Here is a 25,714-nt window from a genome sequence, read left to right as displayed (position 1 = left end):
CATCCCCTACAATTCCTGACAAATCAAAAGGAAAGGGTATTTTAGGCATTTCTACTCCAATTCTGACACAATCACAACCAGCTGTAACTACAGACACACATCCACAATCGGTAGTCACAGAGAGTGTACAGTTTATATCGGCACAAACCAATTTTGAGCAAGAGAGTGTAAAGGAAACTGGAAACACTGTGGATAATACTCCACCGACAATAATCGACACTGCACCAAGTGGCGAAGCCACCGGTGCAAAAGAGGTTGAAATAGACAAGGTCAAATCAATTGAGTCCATACCAGCAGGCAAAACAGATTCACCAACAAGAGTATTGGCAATTGACACTTCTCAGGCTGAGAAGAAAACAGTTTCTGAATTAAGTCCAACAGAACTAATGATGATGGCCACTCATAAATTGTTAAAGGAAGGAACTATAGACAAAGGGTTAATTGATCAATCGGTCTCTGTATTACATAGAATAATGCTTGACTATCAAATAGATGATGGAGCAAGCCCTTCTGGTAAGCTCAAAGCTTTGACATAACACATATCGAATAACTATCAATCCTTGAGACAGATTGCAAATCGACAGGATTTGGACAGTTTCTCTGTTGCAAAAAGAGCAGCTTTTGATCAGCTTATAGTAACTGCGAAGAAGAAGATAGAGGAAAAACTTATCTCTATTGAGGTTTGTTTGAAACAATGCACCAATATTTACAGAGTATGTCGTAATATAGGAAGTCTAATAGCCAATGTAAATGACAGATTGAGAGAATTATATGACAAAATGGGCACTATTGCTAATTCTTTTGATGGGCTAACTACACTAACTACATCTATTGATGGAAAAATTTTATCCTTGGAGAACCAAGTTTTTGCTTTTGAGAAAGAAAAAGAAAAAATACTAAGGAGAGCAAGAAATTTAAGAGGATTGGTGAGTCCAAGACTTGACTCTTTGGGTGTTCACAAGAGAGAATGCATGGATATGCTAGATAAGCCCACACCGGTAGATACTCAGGAGAAGGAATTATTTGCCCACTTACTCAGTGGACTTGCATCGGTATTAAACACTTTCAAATCAGGTTGTGACACATATCTTAAGTTGCTACAAAAGGCATACCTAAAAATTCTGAAGATGACTAAGCTCGAATGACTCTGACTGTATTCTTTCATTTTTTATTCCTTCACCAGTCTTTGGCATTAATGTCAAAGGGGGAGTATGTACATTTGTGAAAAATATCAGGGAATATGAAGTGTGTTGCTCAGGGGGAGCACACCGACAGGGAATCCATTTTTCACATGAGTGTTGCCATCAATGCCAAAGGGGGGGATCATTGGCAATTGACACTCATTGGATTCATTTTATTTTCATTGATGGCAACAAGATTAGATAGAAGGAAACAAGACTTGATGGAAGTCACAAACCGACACTAGGAGGCATATACCGGTAGATATCATCATTGGAAGAATTCAGGGCTACACCGACATCGACATCGGCACCAACATCAGTACTTCAGGAAGATACCATCAAGGAAGATTTATTTTGTAAATCATTTTGTAATTATTGTCGAGGCCAACATTGAATATCTTTTGTAAATTCATTTTAAGCAGACATAAGGCATATCATATGTAATAGGTATATAATTCAGTCTGCTAGGTCAATTTAAAATAAGAGAGAAGATGGTATTATGATGGTATAGATATAGATATATAGCAGAATTGTGAGATGTGAAATATATGTATGGAGATCATTTTTGTATACGAACATTGTATCATGCAATAATCTATAGTTAGCTAGGAAAGCACTCTTGGAGGAGAAGTAATACCAGTAATAGTTCAAGATTGTGAACCGGTATAGAGCAAAACTAGAACTGAAACTCTATCTAGCACATCAGATGTATTCTTGAGTTTATTTTTAGCAATTTACTTTGGCAGAAAGCTTGTAGTCAGTGAGGCTCTTTAGTGATGAGCAGTATGCTCTAGGCAGTATTCTTTCTTGCAAGTGCATGCCCCTGTTTATGTAATATGGCCAGTGAACTGATATTGTGGGTCACAAATCCACCCATGGTTTTTCCTCATTGAGGTTTTCCACATATAAATTTTGTGTGTTATGGTGTTGATTTATGTGGATGATGTATTTGCTTCTTTTTACATGCTTATTTGTTTACTGGTACATACCGGTAGAACACTGATTCACCCCCCCCTCTCAGTGTTCTCAGATCCCAACATATTCCTCCATGTGTTCAAGTGTTGCAGTCAAATTAAATGAGTTGGTTTGGCCAGTGTGTTATAGATGAGTTGTTGCGGATTAAAGGGTTTTGAGATAAGTATCTCTAGTTGATTCAGCTATAGTTTCAGAGGTCCACATGATGATTTGATCAAGTTATGAGGTCCAATATTATGGTTGGTTTCTCAGTTGTTTAGTTTTGTTCAGTCTTTTGGATTTTGCCCTGCATTTCTCTATGTTTTAATATCTTGGTTTGTTCGATTTGGAAGAGTATTTAAGATGTTCATATGTGTCCCAAATTTAGATGGTTCATGATTTGCAGGTCCGCAAGTGAATATTTCAGTTTGACAGTCAGTTAAATTAGTGCTCTTGAGGTTCGGTATGATGATGATGAAGATTCTAGTAAGTGGTGATATTGCAGATGTTGTTGTGGAAATTCATGATCCTTGTGGATGTTTCTAGATCGAGTCTTATATGTGTTGATGGTCCGCATTGATCGTTGTGCTCATTGTGGATAATTTCTTCGATATGTTTGTGTTATGCGATGTTCATGGCCTACTAGATGATTGTAGCATGTTGCGGATATTTAAGACTTAATTATTGGAGGTGTTTCATGTTTGAGGTGGTGATTTTGGTCCATACTATGTCTTAGCCAACATTGTTTTGGTCTACATGTTATGTTGTAGTGTGTGTGATTATATTCTTGTAATTTGTGATGTGTGTTGAGCCAGCCTTGAAATATAGGTTGATGATTTATATGAATATATGTAATAATCATGTAAGAGATGTATCTATGTGCTATCTACAAGTGTATCTGAATGTGTGTTATCAGATAAGTGTGCGAATGAATATTTTGATCTTTTGTAAGTGTGAAGAAGTGTGGCAAAATAGATCAGACTGTGTGCTTAACCCGAACTGTAACTAGGAACAAGGAGCTCCTATTCTATTAGTTCATGATCTTCCAGATGTAATCTGGATGTTCTTGTAAGAGAGTGAGTCTTCCCAAGGGTTTTAGCCCTTCTTGTTATGTGTTTTGAATAGTGAGCTCCAGGCAGTGTGCTTGAATGCATGTGCATTCCCCATTGTAATATTTCATATACTTCTAACAGGGTATTATCTCATTGTGGGTAGGTTCCCACCGTGGTTTTTCCCTTAATCGGGTTTTCCACATCAAAAATCTTGGTGTTATGTGTGTTATTGATATGGTGTTGATTTATGCTTTCATAGTTTATTATCAGATCTGAAATTGTGTTTGGATTAAGTAAAGTTTGTGAGCAAAATTATTCCCCCCTTCTCAGTATGTTGTCTTGTTGCCAACATAGGTTAGTTTAGGTGAGACATTAAGGGAACCAACCTCTCTAGAGATTCATCCTAATATATAAGCAACTCATTGGCCTTAGGATGTTTCCATGTAGCTATCAACTAAGAAGATATTTAGCTTATCACTCTCTCTAGGTTGTGTTCAACTAATTGATAATAGTTTCATCCCATAAAAAATCCCCCTTGTAGTGTAGTTTTCCCTCAAATTATCCTCTACAAACTGCTCCTTTTGACCAATAAATTACATTATAATATTTTTTTAGCAAAGGGTATCATTGCAACATCACCCATAAGAAAACATTGTAACAAGAGAAAAAAAAATATCATAGTTGAGCATCTCTTGCTTTGATATAATTTCAAAAAATCCAAATATTTACATGTACATAATATTAAATGTAAAATAATGATAATATTATTGAGAGTATGCATGCATAGATTTTACAAATCATATCCACCACAAATTATCTGTAGTGTCGTAAATTGTACACCCTTGCTAGGGTGGTACAATTTCACACTTAGGTTAGCACCTGCCTTAGTGTGTCTTGCATCTTGCATTTCTAATTTCTCTTTAAGCATTTAATTAATTAATTTAATTAAATCTAAAGTCATATTTCATCACTTCATACATCATTAAATTGGGCCCTTTACCCTAAGTGTGCCCCTTTTAATTTTATTCCTCCAATAAATCATTTAATCATAAACCCTAATTATGTCCTGTTTCAACCTTTAAGGCCCGATTTCACATATCAAAACACCTCTACATCAGCTATAAATTTGAGATTCTCTCTAATATCATCATATCTAACGACCCTAAAAATTTGGTCGGACTGTGGCGAGAGTGCACATGGTCCTCAACTTTTTTCCCAAAATTTCGGGAGCACAAGGAGCCTTCTATGTAGTGAAAGAGAAGCCTATGTGGAGTCTTCAACAAAATTCAACAACATTTCATCAAGCATTCATCATCAATTAGGAGCCTTGAAGACATTGAAGAGTAGTAGGAGATCTAGTGGCAATATCTCTCCCTTGGGGATTGGTATGATTTCATGTTATTTTCATGTCTTTGTATGAGATTCTTTACATCAATTTGGATATTTAGATTCATTCTTTAGATCATTTAGTATATTTGGTTTGAAGCATTGTCATTTACATTCACATTTATATTTAGGGTTTACTCTCATGTGTAGGGTAGCTCTAGTTTCTTTCATTTTAGGATCTTGCATACACACAAGGTTCTAGCACACATATTTTCAGTATATTATCAGCTATTTGTGGAGGTGGAAATCACAAAATAGGGATTTGACTAAGGTAAACCCTATATAGCCACCCAAACCTTCCCTTTTCAGTTGCAAGTTCAGAAACAGGTACCCGAAGGCAGTTCCAAATCTGGAAAAAGGCATTAGAACCACTCATAAGTCTCAGAAGTGTAGAAATATGTCAAGGACAGGGGCGTGGTGCCCTGGTCCCTCCACTTTTTAGTGATTTTTGGCAGGATACAGCTTCGAGGTCTCCAGTCTGCATCCTTTCAATTGCAGCTCTTTGTCAGTCCATCAGGGATAGTGGTGTGGTACCCTGGTCCTTGTCAAATTTTTTTAATTTGCAGCATCAGGTACACATCCAAAATACTCCCCCTTTCATGCTTTCAGTATCTCAGTTTCATAACTGCAAGTTTGTGTAATTTCGAGTTCATTTATGTTTCATTCTTTATCTCCTAATCTAGTTGATCATTCAAACCCTAATTTTTCTCATCATTTGCAACAAGAGGAATATAAACCCTAAGAGATAATCCTTGGCTCTCTCTTTCTCACAAGAAGTAGCCAAATTGAGTTATCGCCCTAGGCTCTTTCATATTCCCAATGTGTTGGAAAAAGTGGGATTAGGTCCTAGTCACCCGGTCTCGCTTTCCCGCCCCCACATTATCAAACAACTAAGCTACTAAAATTTAACCAATTATTAAATAATAAAAAATAAGTAAGTCACTAAGGTAACTTTATTAAAGTAAACCTTAATATTCGAGAATCCATCTACATTTTGAATAATGACAAATTGTAAGAATAATAAAGATGGATTATCCTATCTTGATTGTAGACTATTTAACACCATTCAAAGACATAATTACACCACCTCTTGATTCCATCTCACCATCACACACATCTTTTGTCCTCTCAAGACTCATATGAACCCATTATCAAGCCTTTTACTAGTAGATTTGTTAAATAATATTATTTTTCAAAATTTTATTTGTATGTACTATAACATCTAATAATATTTTTCCCATGTTAGTATTGGCATATTGTGATGGTTAAATTGTGGTGTTTTTGTTCTTGCCACCAAGGTTCAAATGATGAGGTCCCCAACTTACATGACTTCACAAGTTCATAGCTTTGAGTCTAAAGTGTTTACCCTTTAAAAAAATTGTCCATATCCATGCCCATATGGATAAAATAATTAACTAATAAATATATGCTTAAACTAAAAGATAAATGACACATGCTAAAAAAGAAAACCTATTAAAAATATCAGGCTTTGTAATTTATATTCTTTAATCAAAAAATATTTTTAACTAATAATATATCTTTATAAGAAATATTTTAATTTTATTTTTTTCAAGTTAAATTATACCTATTCAATGGGTGCCTAAGGATAATGCTAGTTCAAATACGAGGTTGAGTGTTGTTTAGATACCATAGGAAGGGCTTGATAAAGACGAACTTTGATGAATCATCCAGAGGAAACTCGGGGCCTTTTAGGGTAGGGTGTATATTTAAAAATTATGAAGGTGAAGAGATAGGTAAGGTGTGTATCCCCCTCTCTATCAAAATAAACAACAAAGCCAAGATTTAGGTTGTGTTCTTTGGTCTTGAAGAATTTAAAAATTGGGGATTAAAAAATTTATTGTTGAGAGGGAGCCCCTCATCATTATAAATGCACTACAGGTTGAAAAATTCAAAAATTATGAACTTAATAGAATTCTATGGGGTTGTACTTTTTGAACGGATTTATTGAGTTTAAAATGGCTCATGTTTATCAAGAGGCTAACAAGTATACTAACATGTTGGCCAACTTGGCAATTGATGGATCAACAAGATAAATTGCCATGTGATATTTGTGTTGGCCATCGCTCATGACATTATATAGAAAATTTGTAATGCCTACCAAAATATCCTAGAGAAAATAACTAAACTAACTAACAAATAGAGATAAATTTTTTTTAAAAACATCCACTAATACAACATGCAAAGATACATTTACACATGTGCATTAATCAACATCTATAGGAATGCATATAACATGATAAACATAACCATAACCATAGCACCATATTACACAAGCGGAAATAACAATTAGAACATCTACCATTCCCTAAGGTACTTCAATGTCATTACTTAATTAAAATTTAACACATAACACACATCTACTTCTATGATACTATTGTATTAATCACATTCATTTCCTAATCAATTACTTCCTTCTTAATACGAAAAATCAATAACTATCAAATGCATAATCCAACATATCCCCATTATCTTCAAGTTCATTTTAAAGCACCAAACCAAATGTTCCTATTTCCCTTTCCAAAACCATCTACATGATATCATCTTTTCCATGCAAACATCACATAAAGTAAACCTAATTAATTTCTTTTAAGATAACCATACATGCCTACAAACCACTCATGCATATTCATACTCAAGAGGAAACCAATAATAGGGAATATTATCATTTTCATTAAGAACATCTACCCTAATGCTAATATGTTCATTTAACATTCTCTTTACATCCATAGTTACACCTGAGATAACCTAATAACATTTCTCATTCATTCATTGTTTCCTTCCAATCCCAAATTACATGCATAATTAATATCTAGTTACAACATAGGTGTTACAATTATTACAACAATCATAACCTACTACATTACATCATGATAACAACCTACTACAAGTCCTATCACATATGATTACAAGATACATAAACATGATACATAGTCTCTTTACAATTGCATCTTTCCTCATGATATAAGATACATAATTACAATCTCTATTACATAGAATAAGCTCCAGGAATCCATCCACATGAATAAGAGATGTGAATCCACATCCATGCACACTAGCAACCAACGAAGAACATCCCAATGGAAGAAGGCATCAAACCACCCGACCATGTGGAACAAATAAAGAACCACTCCCCATGCTAGGAGATGACACAAGGTTACAACTAACACTCTAGACCTATGCTAACACCTAACAACCAAAGGATAAGAACTCACAATCATAGAAATACAACCACATAAGAATACTCCAACTCACATCACAAGGCTAAATCAAAATGCAATAATCTCCTAGAGGCATAATCAACAACCATGGCATAAGGAACATGGACACATGTAGGGAAAGAGTGTAATCACATGCTATCCTCACATAGAAGGGGCCAAGCCACACCTTGATAGACATGTGGACCATCTCAACCTTGGAGCCAATCAAGGGAGTTCGGTTTACCATCTCCATGATCTTCCCAAGCTTATCCCGAGTCTCCACTCAAGGGACATGAGATGGGGCCACAAACCAATTTCATTATATTGATTAGGTGAATCCTAATTAGCCATCCCGCTAATTAATTATTATGGTTATCACTTATAAATTAAAGGAAAAATCTCCATGTGGTTCAATGATAGGTCTAGACCCTGAGCATGCCCTTACAAGGAACCTCTTAGAAGCCTATTTCTCATGACCCCGATCTTGCACATACAAGAGCTCACTCTCCCTAACCATGGACCAAGACCTTAGTGTGAAACATAACAATAATAACATCACAAGGAGGCTCATACATATAATCCACCAATAACAACATCATACTGATAGAAATCTAAAGCATAATGAGAACCATAATGCCAACATGTAAATCAAGAGCCACAACTAAAATAAACTCAACATTAAACCAAAGTAAGGCATAAATCTATCTTACTCAACCAAAACAATATAAAATCCTCAACAACGGATCACATCCATCACGCTGGAGCTTACATGAATCATCGTCTATATCAAGGCAATTTCCTTCTTACTGGAGCTAAATCAACATATATGCACAATCCTCAATGGCAAGGCATTATCCCACTTGTTGAAGCCAAAATAACAATGGAAAAGTCAAATCTGGGCAATACACCAAACCAAGAATCTCAAGGACATCCTTAAAAGCCTCTGGTACAAAACCAAATTCATAAAAATTGATCACAACTGGCAAAATCATCAAAAACCTAATAAAAAGGCAGAATGGTGCATTTGACCAATCTTGTTGCATATATGAAAAATCTTGTTGCGCATATGACCAATCTTGTTGCGCATATGACCAATCTTGTTGTACATTTAAAACAAAGACTAAAACTCAAAAAACAGAAGTCAAAACTTATGATTGACCCAAAAAAAATCACTAAGGCATAAAATATGACTCGAAACCAATCCAGAAGAGATGCAATAACGAATATATCACAACTAACAAGTAAAAATCTCAATCAATCAACCAAAGGATAAACATAAGATTCATTCTCTAATGCCATAGAAGCTCACAACAACACTCAGAGAATCAAAACTTAAACAACCAAATAAAAGCTATGATCAGGGAAAGCAAACATCCCAAACACTTTTAAAAGAATAGTAATTTGAATTTCACTCTTTCCAGACCAAGATAATAACTCCCAACAAACCAAGGAAATCACAAAATGATTACAGAGTCATTCACAACAAATAATCGAGCAAGTGAATGAAATACTTATAAGTGAATGCTTTGTTTTTCCAAAATATTATAATATAACAAATAAATATAATATGCACTACTATTCCTAACCTGACAAACATCTTCCTCAAGCACAATGCAAACATCGTTCTTTCTCGAAATCAAAATTGCAAAGGTTGAAATACAACCAACCTAGAGAATAGCAGTGATGGCAAAGGGAAATCAAAGAAGTGCAAACCAAATCCAACAACTTCTAGCCAATCCAAGCAAGATCCCAACAAAACTCAAATATCCAATACGCATAAAATAGCTCCAGGCAAAATGATCAAAAAGATCAATAAATAAAATTGAAAACCAAAACTATAGAAAATTCTAGCCAATCATAAAATCCCCAAAAACTATATCCTGTACAGGTACCATGCATGAACACGAGGTAAATAATATAAAATAGTATTATTTACTTACCCCCACAAAATTGCCCAATAGAATAAAAGGGTAGGTAACAAATATACATATCGATTAACCAAATAGTAACAAAATAAATAATAAATCAAAAGCTATTTAAATAAAATAACCTTATGGGCAAATAAAATATGAAAGCCCAATAAACAAATAAATCAAAAGCAATATAAAATAAATACCACAATTAATTATAAAATCATAGTCCATATAAAATAAATAAATAAGTAAATAACCAATTAAACACTAACTCCCAAAATAAATATTAATAAATAAATGATAACCAAGACTCATAAAACTATAATCAAACAATACAAATAAATATTAAATCTCAATAATAAATTATTCAAATATTAATTAAACAACCAAACTATATGATAAATTAATTTTAACATTATTAAATTATATTAATCAATTATTAACTAATTTAAATAATCGAATACTCACATTACCACAAGGCAACCCGACATAGGGGTCTAACAACACATTGCAAGATGCCACAAGATGACTCAACTAAGACACAAGACTAACTAGGATATCAACTAAGACCTAGAGTTTAAGAAAGGAAACGTATGTCATCTCCAACAACTTGCCATTGGGATAGGGACACACTTATACCTATGAGACCAAGTGGAGTCGATGTCTAGTACCTGCAATTCCTACAACCACCAATAACCATGATACAACATATACCATAATATATCATAAATGATCAGGCAAGTGATAGAGAATCACAACGTCATATCATGGTCATAATGAGTGGTAGACATCATCTCTATCACGAATACAGTAGTACGACAGTCACAATCAACAAAGCATCATCTCATCCATTACAATCATGATGTGGGGTTAGCACTAACAGGATATCATCATATCGTCAATATAATCCATACATGAATAATGAGTGCATCTAGATCACTACACATAAGTCTGATCATCATAATAGTTCAGGACATAACTTCATCCATGCAAATCATTATGAATCGACTAATGTCAAAGATACTATCAGTATAAAGAATGAGACAAGAGATATCAGAATATGCACAAATATAAAAGTGTTTATCACATCCTCTCATAAAGGATGAGTCGGGGAGGGGCACTAAAAAAGGTTTTCCCCATAATGATCCTTTCCTAAAATTCTTGTAATAATGACTCATGCATGTCATTTAGCCTCTATAATGATTGTATGTTTGATGATGGTTATTAAGGATCCTGACAAGTAATTATGATTTTTTATGCCCTTGGTTTCTAAAAGAGAAAGCACTCTATAAGGGAAAATGAAGCACATCTTATCATTTTCATGGAGCCAAAAGTATGGTTGCAAGAGAAGAAGCAACATATATCTTTTGATAAGGCTATCTAAGAGTTGAGGTTGAAAAATATTTTCAATACCAAATCCTCAATGGTTTTGGAAGCAATTTAAATGGTGCTTGGGAAAGATTTCATGAAGGATGAAAATAAATACAAATTTAATTTTGTGGCATTGGCATCTTGGTTTGTGGTTGTAATGCCAGATCTAGGAGAAGCTAAAGAATTTAGAAAAGGTGGATGAGCTCCTTGTAAAGTGGAAAATTGGGAGCTTAGAAAATTCTCCACTTGGAAGGGAAAATTCACTAAGCTCAATTTTTACTTGAGGGAGACTTTACATTCAAAATAGGGGGATGAATCTACTAGACCCAATCCCAAAGGATGCAAGGATTGAATACTAAGTAGATTGGTTATGATTAGAAAGCAATTGACCCTGTTTTGTAAGTTGATTAAATTAATTAAGACAAAGTGCTGAAAATAAAGACAAAGTATGCGAAAACAATGACCTACAGGTTCAAGATTTAGTCGTGCACCTGGATTTGAGAAGTTTGAGATGATTCAGATCTACTCTATGAAATTGGACAAAAGTTGCAAGGACCGTGTGTCCGGACAAGGGTGCCCTCAACTTGGTCCTCCGAACTTACTGCGCGTCGAAAAGGGTTTTTCCGTCTCTGCAAATAAAGCTTAATTCCAGAAGTATAGCTGCGCACCTATTTCCTGCACACAGAAAGAAAGGGAAATGTGTTGGGAATAAGGGTTTTCCTTCAGGTCAAACCTTGATTTTGGAATTAACCAAGTGGTTGAAATAATGTAAATGAAATGACTGAAAGTGGAAATCCTCCTCTTTGAGGGGATGTTGAATTGCTTGAAAATGAAATGTTTATACCTCCTTGTGAATTTTTGCTTGCCTCCACATGGAATTATGATTTCATGAATTAGAATGATGATCTCCTCTTCAATGCTTGAAATCTTGACTCTATGACTGCTCCAAAGCTTGAAGGAAGACTGAAAATGCTTAATTTCTCTTGAATGCTTGATTGAATTTTTGTTAGATTGTGTTCCTTTCAAATGAGAGGGGAAATCCCTCTTATATACTTGTCAGTGGAATTAATTGACTAATTTTCTGACTTGAGCCGACATAGGGGGGATTTTCCTGCTTCATTCTGAGATAGGCCAAAGGTAGGGACCCCAAGATATGTCCCCTTTAGGGGATCCCAGGGTGCCACGCCCTAGTCCTAGTGGATCCTAGGGCACCATGCCCTGGTCCTGCCCTATTTTGGGGTAGGATCAAGGTTTTGGGTGCACAGCTGAGTAGGATGTAGGTTTTGACTTGTATGAGCATATTTAGGTCTTCGATTAGGTCGAGGGGTGCAAACACTAAGGAAAAGACCCAAATGTAGTCAAAAATTGAGAGGGGTGCACTTTTGGGATCTTACATTTAGATCCCACTTTAGTAGTAGTATGAGCTTACACAAATACTATCGGTAAAGTACAAGGAATTTAGATTGAAAGACTTTCACCAGATCAAGGAGGCAAGACTTTCCAAGTCCCCTGTGGGCTTTAGGATCTTATGAATTCAATGCTAAGGTAAAAGGGAACATCGTGAGAGAAAGAGAGAACCATGACTACAACTAGTAAGGTTATCTTACTATGAGTCATGAAAAGAATACCAAAAATTACAAAGCGAAGACAAAGTTCACTAAGTAACTTAAAGCATCAAAAGAGAGAATCATGAGCAGAGTGTATGCCCCCATGGTAAATCAATTGCATACAACTTATCGAGAGAAATTGCTTTAAGGTAGGATACACCCAAAGAATACAAGCACATTATTGCAATAATTTAGCCCCCAAGAGAGGATAAATCAAAGGATAATGAACACAAAGCACAAAGCACGAGGTGGTCTCATCTAACTTTGGAGTCAATATCATTTTTATGATAACTCAAGTATATAATGTATATGTATATGCATAGAATCATCCTCATCCCCCAAAGAGAGGAAACCACCATGGAAGAAGGGAACACATGTGTTTTTTGAGTCAACATGGGAGAGACCAAAAGAGATCTCAATGCTTTGCATCATCCTCAAGTAGACAACACTAGGGACAACAAATAGAAGAATGAGAAGAACAAATAAAATAATTTCACAAATAAGCAAGAGAAGAGAGGGAGAGATAATCTATGATGCTAATGAAGCTAATGAAGCATGTCTTCCTCCCCCCAATCTTGTTGATCGTTGTTTCGGGAAGGTGGAAAACACGCAAGAGGAGCCACATCGAGCACAATAGATGGAGCTATCACAAATTCCAAACAAGGACCATGCTCTAATGCTAAGTCACTTTGTTCGTTACTAGGAGATAGGATTAATTATTTTGAAAATTTTGCATATAAGTCATTGTCAACATCAACATATTCATATTCATCATTAGAACTATTAGGATCAACATTTTCATCATTAAGAACATTCTCACCTATTTCTTCATCAAGATTAATAAGAATAGGATCTCTAATAGGAATAGAACTTGAACCATCATTTATCTTAAACATTTTTTTGTTTTGAAGAATTAGGTTGAACATCTTGTTTAGGAGAAAATAGAATCATTTAAACTGTTGGTGTTTTAGGAGAAGAGATGATTTGGGAAGAAAATTCACAAGCTCTAGCATGACGTCTCCGTCGGCGTTCTCTCGCACAATGGTTTCGTATAGTTTTGTTTGAAGGTTGAGAAGATTTAGGCTCATTAGGTATAGTCTTTGTCTCTTCTTCTAGGGAAGGATGAATGGGTTGAGGTCTTTTAGGTTGGACAATAGGAGAGGCTAGTTGCTTCTCTCTGTAAGATGAAGGAGGAGGAACCACACCATATAAAGGAGGAATAGGAGGTGTAGGAAGGAGACCAGTCCATCATGAGGAGGAGGGATAGGTCTAACCTTAGTAGGAATAGATTGTTGTTTAGGAGGAAGAGCTTTTCTACCTTTGGGAGAAGGAGTGGACTCATCCATAGGAGAAGGAATAGATTTCTCTTTAGGAAGAATAATATCTCTTTTCTTAGGAGTAATGATACTCTTATGTTTAGGAGAAGGAATAGGTTCTCTTTTGGGAAGAATATTATTTCTTTCCTTAGGAGGAAGAATAATCTTATCCTCAAGAAGGGGTATATGACCATCAAGAGGATTTCTAGGTTAATTGAATGACAAAATCATTTCATTTTTTCAGTTTTGATATGATCTAAAGAGAGCATCACTTCTAGGCTGAAGAGGTTTGAATTGTTTGGACCAAAAATAATCAAGACAAACATCTCCACTCCTCATTGTAAGTTGAAATATGCAATGATTAACAGTTATGATTTCACCATTATGAGGAAATTTCAAACACTTGTGAATAGTAGAAGCGGTCATTTTCATGGAAGAGAGCCAAGGATGTCCCAAATTCACACAAAATTGATCGGATGTAGGAATGATACCAAATTGAACATCTAAGCATTTAGTACCAACATCAATAGGAAGTGTTATAGAACCAATAACAAGACAAGAGAAGCCATCAAAAACTTTAACTATCGCATCAGTATCATCATATACCACTTGATGCAATGGCAAAGTAAAAAGAAATTCTTCAATTATCACATTAACAGTACAAGAAGGATCAATAAGCACTCCTCTAGAAGGTATACCTTTTATTTTTGCACTTATGTATAATGATCCATCGGGTGCCTTAATGGTCTCACTAGGATCAAATGTTATACACAAATCCTTAGGAGGTTCTTGTTGATCTACAAGGTTCACCATGTTATTATTTTTAAGGCCAACATCATTGGGAGAGAAAGCAAGATGATTAGTCTCAATCACATTAGTAGAATGGGATGGTAAAGGATCAGTAAAAATTTGAAGGTTTTGATTAGGAGGAGTTACGGATTTGTTTCTTTTATCATTCACGCCTGCCACATATATGGTATTGTTATCAATCAATTCTTGAATCTTACTTTTCAATGAAAAACACTTCTCAGTATCATGACCAAGCTGACGATGATATTGACAAAAAGATTTAGCATCAAAGTAAGGTGAAGTTATTTTAGATGGATCAAATGGTTTGATTTGGGGAAATTTTAACACATTCCTTTGTATTAACTGAGACATGATGTTATGCAAAGATTCATTCAAAGGAGTAAACTCTTTTTCTCTTTTAAATAATTTAAACAAAGGAGGCACACCTATAGCACCTACGAGTTGATTGTTGTTGATGTTGTCATTGAATTTGATGAATCCTTTATTTGGTTTAAACTTCACAAATGGTTGTTGAGCACTATCACCCTTATCACTCAGATCCATGGAAGGAGATGATTGTTCCAATTGACTCACAGTCAATTGATAATTGTGAAGTATTGCGTACAACTGCAGAAAGGAAGTAAACTCAGTTAAGCGAAGTTTATCCCTAATATATTTTTATAAATTAGCAATTTGAATGTCTTGATCAAGCATAGGAAAAGAAATATGAGAATAAAAATGCTTATATCTACCAATAAAATTAGTCACTTTTTCTTTAACTCTTTTTTTACAATGCATCAAATCAGTCAAAGTAACTTTAGGACCAATGTTATTGTCAAATTGTTGAGTAAAAGCATTAGCCACATGTTGAAAATAAGTAATAGAATAAGGAGGCAAAGAACAATACCATTGCAAAGCTCTATCCCTTAATGTTCTAGTAAACAATTTTTCTAACAACCTTTGATCATGAGAAAAGTCACTACATAAAGTTTGGAATGTTTTGACATGAGTTAAGGGATCACATTTTCCATTAAAAAGTTCCAATTAAGGGACTTCTACATGTTTAGGAGGGACAACTCTAACAATGTCATTGGATAATGGGCTCGCTACATCAAATGTGGGCACATTATAATTTGATTGATTCATAGAAGCTATTTTTTGTTGTAAGGAAGGCATTGTTTGGGCTAGACTAATGATTGTAGCTTCAGTAGAAGGATTGAAATTAGACATGTTTGATTGAGATGGTGGAGTAATATTATTGAATTAAGGAAGAGATTGAGAATAAGGAGGTGGGACACTATGATAAGTAGGTAATGGAGAAGATTGGGTAACATTTGGAAGACTCATAGGAGGAATAAAGGAATTGTGATTGGAGTTGCCCCCTTGACTAACATTTATAGGTGGTGAATGTGACTGGGTAACAAGGGGAACACTCATGGTAGGAGAAATGAAATAAGAGTTATTGCCCCCATGACTAACATTTGTACGTATATCATTTTGTGTAGAGGTAGCCAAGATGTCTAATGTGAAGGTCAGAACACTAGCCATAAGAGTTGTCAAAGGAATGGAATGATTAACTTGACTAGGAGGTTGTTATAACCTAGTTTGTCGGCACAACTCTTCATAGGAATGATATTAGAATCAATAATATGAGCAATACCACACAAGATATCTACACCACATTTATCACTTTGAATCATTATTTTTAATCCTTCAATCAATGGGAGAGCTTCACTTTCCGAGTGTTCTTGACTCATCCATTATTGAAGATTGTCAAATTGATTGTCCATCTTTGCCAATTGGTCAACAAATACTCTAGTTAGTGATTCCTCCTCATTGTGGGAATTGTCAAGAGGATAAACGAGAATATATAGGATTACAACAACCACCAATATCCTCATTGTAAAAGCCAACCAAATTAGGCTCCATTTCATCGATAATTAAACCTTGGGCAGCCTTAATTCTACAACTTCTCCTTACGGGGATACTATAGGTAGGACTGATAGTAGTAAAACTCACACACTAGGGAAAAGGAATTGGAAAGAATAATGCAATCTCTTAGGAATTTGAAATTGTCCCCTAGAAGATAGAAATTTGAATTTAAAATTAGGGTTGTCCAAATTTAACCTCTTAATTACAATTTTGAAATTTTGAAATGTTGAAATATTGAAGAAATCAATTTAATTTTAAAAATTAGGGTATATGTAGTTAACCACTTAATTTGAAAATTTAAATTGAAAATGGAAATGTTGAAATTCATATTTGTTTTCGACCTTAGGGTGACCTAAAATCACTAAAATCTCACAAATCTTTGGAATTGTGCAATAAAATACAGTCAAAACAGGCTCCCAAAATTTGAGCAGAAAAAGTCTAGACCAAGGTGGTAGCAGCATGGTCTGAACACACGGTCTGACCAACTTTTTACCAAATTTTCAAGAAAGCAATCTATTGTGATTTTAATGCGAATTTCAAAAGAATATGGGAATTAGAGATGTCTAGATATGCGAAAATAAGCCTTGAAGGTTGAAATAAGACACACTTAGGATGAATGATAAATTGAAAGAACAACAACAAAAAGGGCAAACTTAATGGCCGTCTTTTATGATGTAGAGAGACAACAAGAGATTTTAGATTTAATTGAACCAATTAAATGCTTAAAGGGAAATTTGAATTTGCACAAGATTAATTTAATTTTAAAAATTAGGGTTTGTTGCATAAACTACTTAATTTTAAAAATTTAAATTTAAAAATTTGAATGTTGCAAGGAGGGAAAGTGAAATTTGAAATTGAAGCAAAGACCCAAATCTGAAAATTAGTTCAAGATCTACACAATCCACAAGGTCAATTTTTAAATTAAAAAATTACAATTTTGTGATTTAACCACTTGATTATTTAAAATTTTGAAAATTGAAAATGTAAATGAAGACTTGAATTGCAAAATTGAAAAGTTCTCAGATCTGAAACAATTAATCCAATTTAGACAAATATGACAAGCTCAATTTTGAATCTAAAAATTAGGGAGTTTGTGAATTCAACCTCTACATTTAAAAAAAAATGCAAGGAAATTAAACTTGTAAATGAAAATTTGAATTTAAAATTGCATACACTCAGATTTGAAAACAAAAATCAGAATTAAGGGTGTAAAGAGTCGGGTTCACCAAAATGTAAAGTGGAAAATTGGGAGCTTAGAAAATTCTCCACTTGGAAGGGAAAATTCACTAAGCTCAATTTTCACTTGAGGGAGACTTTACATTCAAAAGAGGGGGATGAATCCACTAGATCCAATCCCAAAGGATGCAAGGATTGAATACTAAGTATATTGGTTATGATTAGAAAGCAATTGACCCTCTTTTGTAAGTTGATTAATTGAATTAAGACAAAGTGCTAAAAATGAATACAAAGTATGCAGAAACAGTGAGCTACAGGTTCAAGATTCAGTCGTGCACCTGGATCTGAGAAGTTTGAGATGATTTGGAGTTGCTCTGCGAAATCGGGCAAAAGTTGCAGGGACTGTGTTTCCAGACAGGGGTGCCCTCAACTTGGTCCTCCAAACTTTTTGCGCATCGAAAAGGGCTTTTCCATCTCTGCAAATAAATCTTAATTCCAGAAGTATAGTTGCACACCTGTTTCCTGCACACATAAAGAAAGGGAAATGTGTTGGGAATAGGGGTTTGCCTTCAGGTCAAACCCCAGTTTTGGAATTAACCAAGTAGTTGAAGTAATGTAAATGAAATGACTGAAAGTGGAAATTCTCCTCTTTGAGGGGATGTTGAATTGCTTGAAAATGAAATGCTTATACCTCCTTGTGAAGTTTTGTTTGCCTCCACATGGAATTATGAGTTCATGAAGTAGAATGATGATCTCCTCTTCAATGCTTGAAATCTTTACTCTATTGTTGCTCCAAAGTTTGAAGGAAGACTGAAAATGCTCAAATGCTCTTGAATGCTTGATTGAATTTTTGTTAGATTGTGTTCCTTTCAAATGAGAGGGGAAATCCCTCTTATATACTTGCTAGTGGAATTGATTGACTGATTTTCCGAATTGAGCCGATATAGGGGGGATTTTCCTGCTTCATTCTGAGATAGGACAAAGGGAGGGACCCCAAGATAGGTCTCCTTTAGGGGATCCTAGGGCGCCATGCCCTAGTTCTAGTGGATCCCAAGGCACCATGCCCTGATCCTGCCCTACTTTGGGACATGATCAAGGTGGCTTTTGAGTGTACAACTGAGTAGGATGCAGGGTCTGACTTGTATGAGCATATTCAAGTCTCTGATCAAGATGAGGGGCACAAACACTAAGGAAAAGACCCAAATGCAGTAAAAAATTATGAGCGGTACAATTTTAGGACGTTACACTTCTCATCAAGCCCAAATGGTGTGTTGCCTAAAATTAGTTTTGGAGTGTGTTATTGTGGCACTGGGCTTTTAGAGAAATCATCGGGTATGGTCAATTGTGCATCCCAACTATAATGGACCTTGAATGCCTTATTTGAATGAAGTTGTCAGAGATAATGCTATTGAGCACCATCACCATGCTTGTTGGGAGATGAAATTTCTTAAATCTATTATTGGGGTTTCCAAAGAAAACATAGTTGATTTGTCTTTTTCCATTGAGCCAAGCTTAGAGACTAGTGAGGAAGAGTGTGTCGAAGTAATCTTGTGTTTAGAGTGTGAGTTACTAGATACAACTATATTAATATAGGTTATATTAAAGTTGAATGATGTATGTAGACTTATAATAGTCAAGATGAATATAATAGTTTTGCCCTCCATAGGAGCAACAATTTTGTGTTTCTTTTATTCAAAATATTTTTATGGGGTCTATCTCCCTCGAGCCTTCTCACAAATGAAAAAAAAGTTTAATTATAATCCTTCATAAAATAATATTATAAATAAAAGTAATATTGTATTTCATTATAATAATTTTTTACATATACTAAAAATTTAAAGTGTTCTAGTTATGTAAAAATATAGTTAGTTAAATTATATGGCCCAATAAATTTTAAAATTGTAAAATATGTTTTATAATTTAAAAAAAGGGGCTATAAATCATAAAATGGTTCTTCAATTAAAAATAAAGTAAATATTGTTTAAAATAATATTTAAATTCTTAGTGTTTATTTATATTTGTGCATTATGTAATAGGTTAGATAGATATTAAAAAATGGTATTCATAAATACACATTTTTAATATTGTTTAATTTAATTTAAAAGAATGTACATAATTATATAAATTTTAACAATAACTTTGTGTGTGCGTGTGTGACACACATACACATACACATACACATACACATACACATGCACATGCACATGCACATGCACATACACATATGCATACACATACACATACGTACATACATATGTATGTATATATGTATACACACATGTATATATATACATATGTGTACATAAATTTCAACAATAACTTTGTGAATGTGCATGCACACACACACACATGTATGTATATATGTATACACACATGTATATATACATATAAATGTGTGTGTGTACGTATACACACATTTATATCTTGAATAAGCATATTAATCTTGAAGCATTCAAATTGAATTCATTACTACTTTTGCAAATTATAAAAAATATTTTAAAAATATTTAAACATGTGTAACTTGTAAGCAACTACCTTTGTTTATTTCTTATTGTCAGATTATTTACAACACAAACAAATATGGCCATTGATAATGGACGATTAATATAGAACATTAATGAAATTGACCCCTAATAAAACATGTTGAACTCTAGATTAAAAAAAAAAGGAGAAATAATGACATAAAAGGTGGTTAAATTTTTTATGGATCTTTAAATTTAAGATAAAATAAAATAATGATATTAAGTGGTATATGACTTATTATGTTTATTAGTGAAGTTGAATGGGTCATAAAGAGTTTAGTGAGGATAAATTTTGTTAGGTGTAAGGACTTAACATTCTTATCTGGTAAGGTTGGATGGACAACTCAGTGAATTAGAAACCCCTAATACTAGACACCAAATTGAACAAGTTGAAGTATTCAATATCTCTCAAAAGAAGACTTAGACAACTAACATTTATTGTGGATCACCCCTTGATTCCTAGCACTAAAGCAAAAAAGTTTAGTTATTCATAACCATTCTTAAACATTATCTAGTTGCACAATTAAATGTATATAAAAATAAAAATAAACAATAAAAATAAACGACTAAACATTTTTTATTTTTTATGAAAACAATTTTATTAGGTAGATATCTTTATCAACATCCTTTTTAACAAACATGTGGTTACAATGTGAATATAAATAATTATTAAAAATGTTTATTACGATTGAAATGTAATTTTTTTTTTTATTATTCAACTATTAAACAATATATTATTTAAATAAAACATATTCAAATACCAAATACCAAAGTACTATTTAAAAAAAAATATATCTATACCTACCTAGTCATATATGATTTGGACCGTATTGTTGTTTAGCTGACCCCCTCAATGTCATCATCTCGTAGAAGGACAATTTCTTGTTTAGATATATACTTATTCATATTACTATAATTTGCTTTATAAAGATAGAAATGTCGACATCCATCTATTCCGAATCTTTCTATAAAAAATAATAAAATAAAGATATTTCAAAAAAGAGAAATCAAAATTGACTTTTTAATGGAAAAAAAAAATTATAAATGGGCTCCAGCTTGTAACGTAGCTATATGTAGGTAAAAACTCAAGATAAGATTATAAAGGGTCATTGTCATTGCAATGTCATGGTAAAAACTCATCCATTTTGGTATTATTTGGTGGGTTGGACGATAACTTTATACTTTGAAGTTCCGTGATTATAAGTTTTATATTAATAATTTTAATATGTATTTTTTCTTCAAAAGAAAAAGAAATTTAATGTTTTGTTATTGGTTTTGTTATTGGTTTTGTCATTAATATAATTTTTTGTTTTGTTTTGTTTGTGAAGTCAATGCCATTGGTAGAGAGAGATTGTATATTTTATAATTATTTTTCATGAGGTGGATTTGTGGAAATTTTTTCTGGGTGAATCATATAATTGATAATTATTCATAGGGATGTGGGTTATGTAGAGGGAAGAAATATATATTTTATATAATATTTAAGATTTATAAGAGAATGGATTTATTAATATAATCTTGTTGTTGGTTTGTTGAATTTTTATTATTAAAAATAAATAAATAATAGATATTATAATCAAATTTGGTAAGAAAATTATATGACTTTAAGTAAATTTATTTAGTCTAATTTAACAATCATTAATCTAAATAATGAAGTTATAATTGATCATAAAATTATAGAAATCAAATGTGGAAATTACTTAGGTATTAGTTTTGTTTATGATATAGAAGTTTTTTTTGTCTAAGTGTGAGGAACTCATTCACCAATGCTTTAAATTTTTAGCTTCTATCTCTAACTTGGAAACTTGACTATGTACTATCGGAGATCAAATCTACAACTATAGAGGTGATATATGTGAGTGCAAACTTGATCTTATGCAAAATAATGATTTCAAATTTCATTTTTTTTAAACTTTATTCTTCTTGCAAACATAAAATTTTCACAATCCATGATAATAGCATGAGATGGTTTTTAGATTTGACTATGTGGTTTTTAATAAAAAAAGATCACATAGTCAAATTGCGAAACATCACAACTTTTATTCATCTTGGTTGTTAGTTGTACAAATGCACATAAGGACAATGGTGTTTATAAACACCCCTAGAGAATATATTGAATTACAAGGGTCATATTCTCCCTAATCGTACCCCTTGCAAACCAACTTTATGAGTTTGAATATAATATTGAAGACAAAAACCAATTATGTAATAAGATCCTAGAATGATTGTGAAGTGCCAATGTAATCCATTTTATCCATATGTAATTGAATTTATTATTTTTCTTAATAGACTTCTAGATATGTGTTAGATCCTAGATGATTCATTTCTAATTATGGACAGTCTTGGAATACACCACTCTAGTGAATAATTTCACACACTTTGCACTTTATGACTCATACAACTAGTAAACACAACAAGAAAAGTTTGAATTTGAAGTTTTATTTTAAAATTTTAAGGGTTAGATCCACAATCACATACTTGATTCAGATCACATATGCCCTCACGTGTCTAACCTAGTGAGGGAAAATGGAATATTTATGGAATGGGCTAGATTTGGGGATGCATGATGCCACAATTTGAACAAAGATAAGATCATTCACCAACTTCATATAAATTGGATCATCTTACTCACTATTTAATGCATTAAATATAACCTAGTCATAATGAGCACAAAACATAAGGGAGAATAAAATAAGCATATAGCTCGTACTATTAGTTTTTTTCAACATTCAAGACTTGCATGCAAGCTACCATGAAAATTCATGCCAAAGTAATTTGATGCAACCAACATGATTTTTTTTAACTAGCTATTCAAGATACTAGATTAGTGTAAAGAATAGATCATAGATGTGGGTCTTGTTTACTTTCATCACTGTGAGTAAACCATCTTAAACAGTTTTAAGAATAGAAGAAAAATATAGTGAGTATCATTTGTCAAGCATTTAAAAAAGATTAGAAGTACAACTTACTAAATTATTCTTAACAAAAAATAAGGAGTAAGGTGATAGATTCTACTTGTTACAAAAGTGTTAAAAATCTTAGACTTTGTAAATCAAAATCAAACTATGTTAATAACTCAATGAAAGGACTTTGTCTATATACAAACAAATGTAAAAAGAGCTTCATCTAGACATGGATGCAAAATGGTCCCTTTTGCATATTAAATAGGATCTAACTCTATATATATCTTGATAAAAGGTCTCTATCTAGATATGGTAATGAAGTATATAGAAGTAGCAAATTATCATAACTACATAAATCTCATAAAACTCATGAAGCATGTTAGTAATAATATGCATCTACTAGATTAGGCTAGATCTTTGGATTTGTCAAGTTTCCTATTTACACCATCATCCTTGAAGATCAATTGAAACTAAGTAAGAAATTATTTTCTCTCAAATTACTACCTTTGTCAAATTTTAAGTAGTGTGTAGTTTTTCCAACTTCAACTATCCATCTTCCAAAACTGATTGTATGAAAGGATACATAAAATGTACATGCTTAGTCTTAGAATGAAGTTTTAAGTTATTAACAATATTAATGTCACCTTGACTATCACTAAAAACTTGTATTCTCTCACTTCTTTCTCAATTCCTTCTTAGACCTTTGTACCCAAACCATCTCTATAATAGTCTACGTATTAGCAACATACTCTATTTTTGTTGTTGAAAGTGAAACAACCTTTTGCAATCTCAAAATCTAGTTGATGCCCTATGTTTCTCCTCATGTTATCTATATCACACTTTAGATCTACATCATCATATCCATATAGATTAGAGCTTGAACATCCAAAATAAAATGTATGGGTAGTAGTACCTCTCAAATACTTGAGAAACTACTTTACTGAATTTCAATGCTCTTTTCCTAGATTTTTCATATACATGCTCACAACTCCCAATGCATGGTTAGAATTTGGCCTTGTGCACACCATACATACATCAATATGTCAAATTTTGATGAGTATGAAACCTTAGACATGTATTTTATCTCCTTGTGTGTCCTAGGGCACATCTCCTTATTAAATTTGAAATGAATAGACAAAGATGTACTAATTGATTTAGCATCTTGCATTTGAAATATTTTCATCTTCTCTATATAATCACTCTGTGATAATGTTATTTATAATTTTAATATTTCTTTTTATTCTCATACCAAGGATTTTCTTTTAGTACCCAAATCTTCCATCACAAATGAATTAGCTAATTTTCTTAAGAACATTTGTTAGGCCTTGCAATAAGGATTTCATCTACATACAATAACAAGATAGTATAGTTGTCATTATCTAGATTCTTAAAATAAACACAATGGTTAGATTCATATCTACTATAACCTTATTCTATCGTAGACCTATCAAATTTCAAATACTACCATCATGGAGCTTCCTTTAAGCCATGCAATATCTTCTTCAACCTGCACACTAAGTTACCCTTCCCTTTGACCATTTACCCATGTGATTGTTGCATATTTATGTCTTCCTCTATATCCCCATGGAGAAAAAATGTCTTTCAATCTAATTGTTCAAGATGAAAATCTTCTGCTATCATTGGACTTAAAATAGATCTAATTAAGTCATTTTGATAATAAGAGAAAATGTTTCATCAAAATAATACACCTTTCTTTTGTTAAAACTATTTACAACATGTGTTGTCATGTATCTCCTTTTTGTCCATCTTTTGCCTTCATTCTATAAATCCATTTATTTTACAACATTCTTTCACCTACAACAAATTGAACCAAGTCCTAATTCTTGTTTTGTATCAAGATTCCATCTCCTCTTTCATGCCTTGTTCCCACTTCTTTCTATTTTTAACCTACATTTCTTCTTCATAATATTTTGGTTCACTAGAATTAATCAACGATACATAATACAATGAAGGGGAGTATCTTTCATGGGTCTACTTAATTTAATAGATATTCTTACAAGAGATTGAGGTACTTGTTGTTGTTCTTTTTGTTGAACATTTTGATTTTCTAGCACCTTTGAAACTTCATTTTCTATTATTTCATCAAACACCATATACTTTGTGTCTAACTTTTCCTATTTCTTTTCGTTTAATTTATATTTGTACATGAACTTCTCATTGAATATCACATCTCTACTTCTAATTAATATATGATTTTTATAATCCCATAAGTGATAACCAAAATCATTAACTCCATATCCAATAAAAGTACAGTAATTGGATTTTTCCTCAATATTTATTATATTTTTTACATTAATATAGAAAATTCTTCGCAACCAAATATTTACATAAGTGATTAGTTTACATTTATGTTTGTCCATGCATCCTTTGGAA

This window comes from Cryptomeria japonica, chromosome 3, assembly GCF_030272615.1.
Source record: "Cryptomeria japonica chromosome 3, Sugi_1.0, whole genome shotgun sequence".
NCBI classification, from domain to species: Eukaryota; Viridiplantae; Streptophyta; class Pinopsida; order Cupressales; family Cupressaceae; genus Cryptomeria; species Cryptomeria japonica.
The sequence above is the reverse complement of the archived record's forward strand: the minus strand, read 5'-3'. Positions refer to the sequence as shown.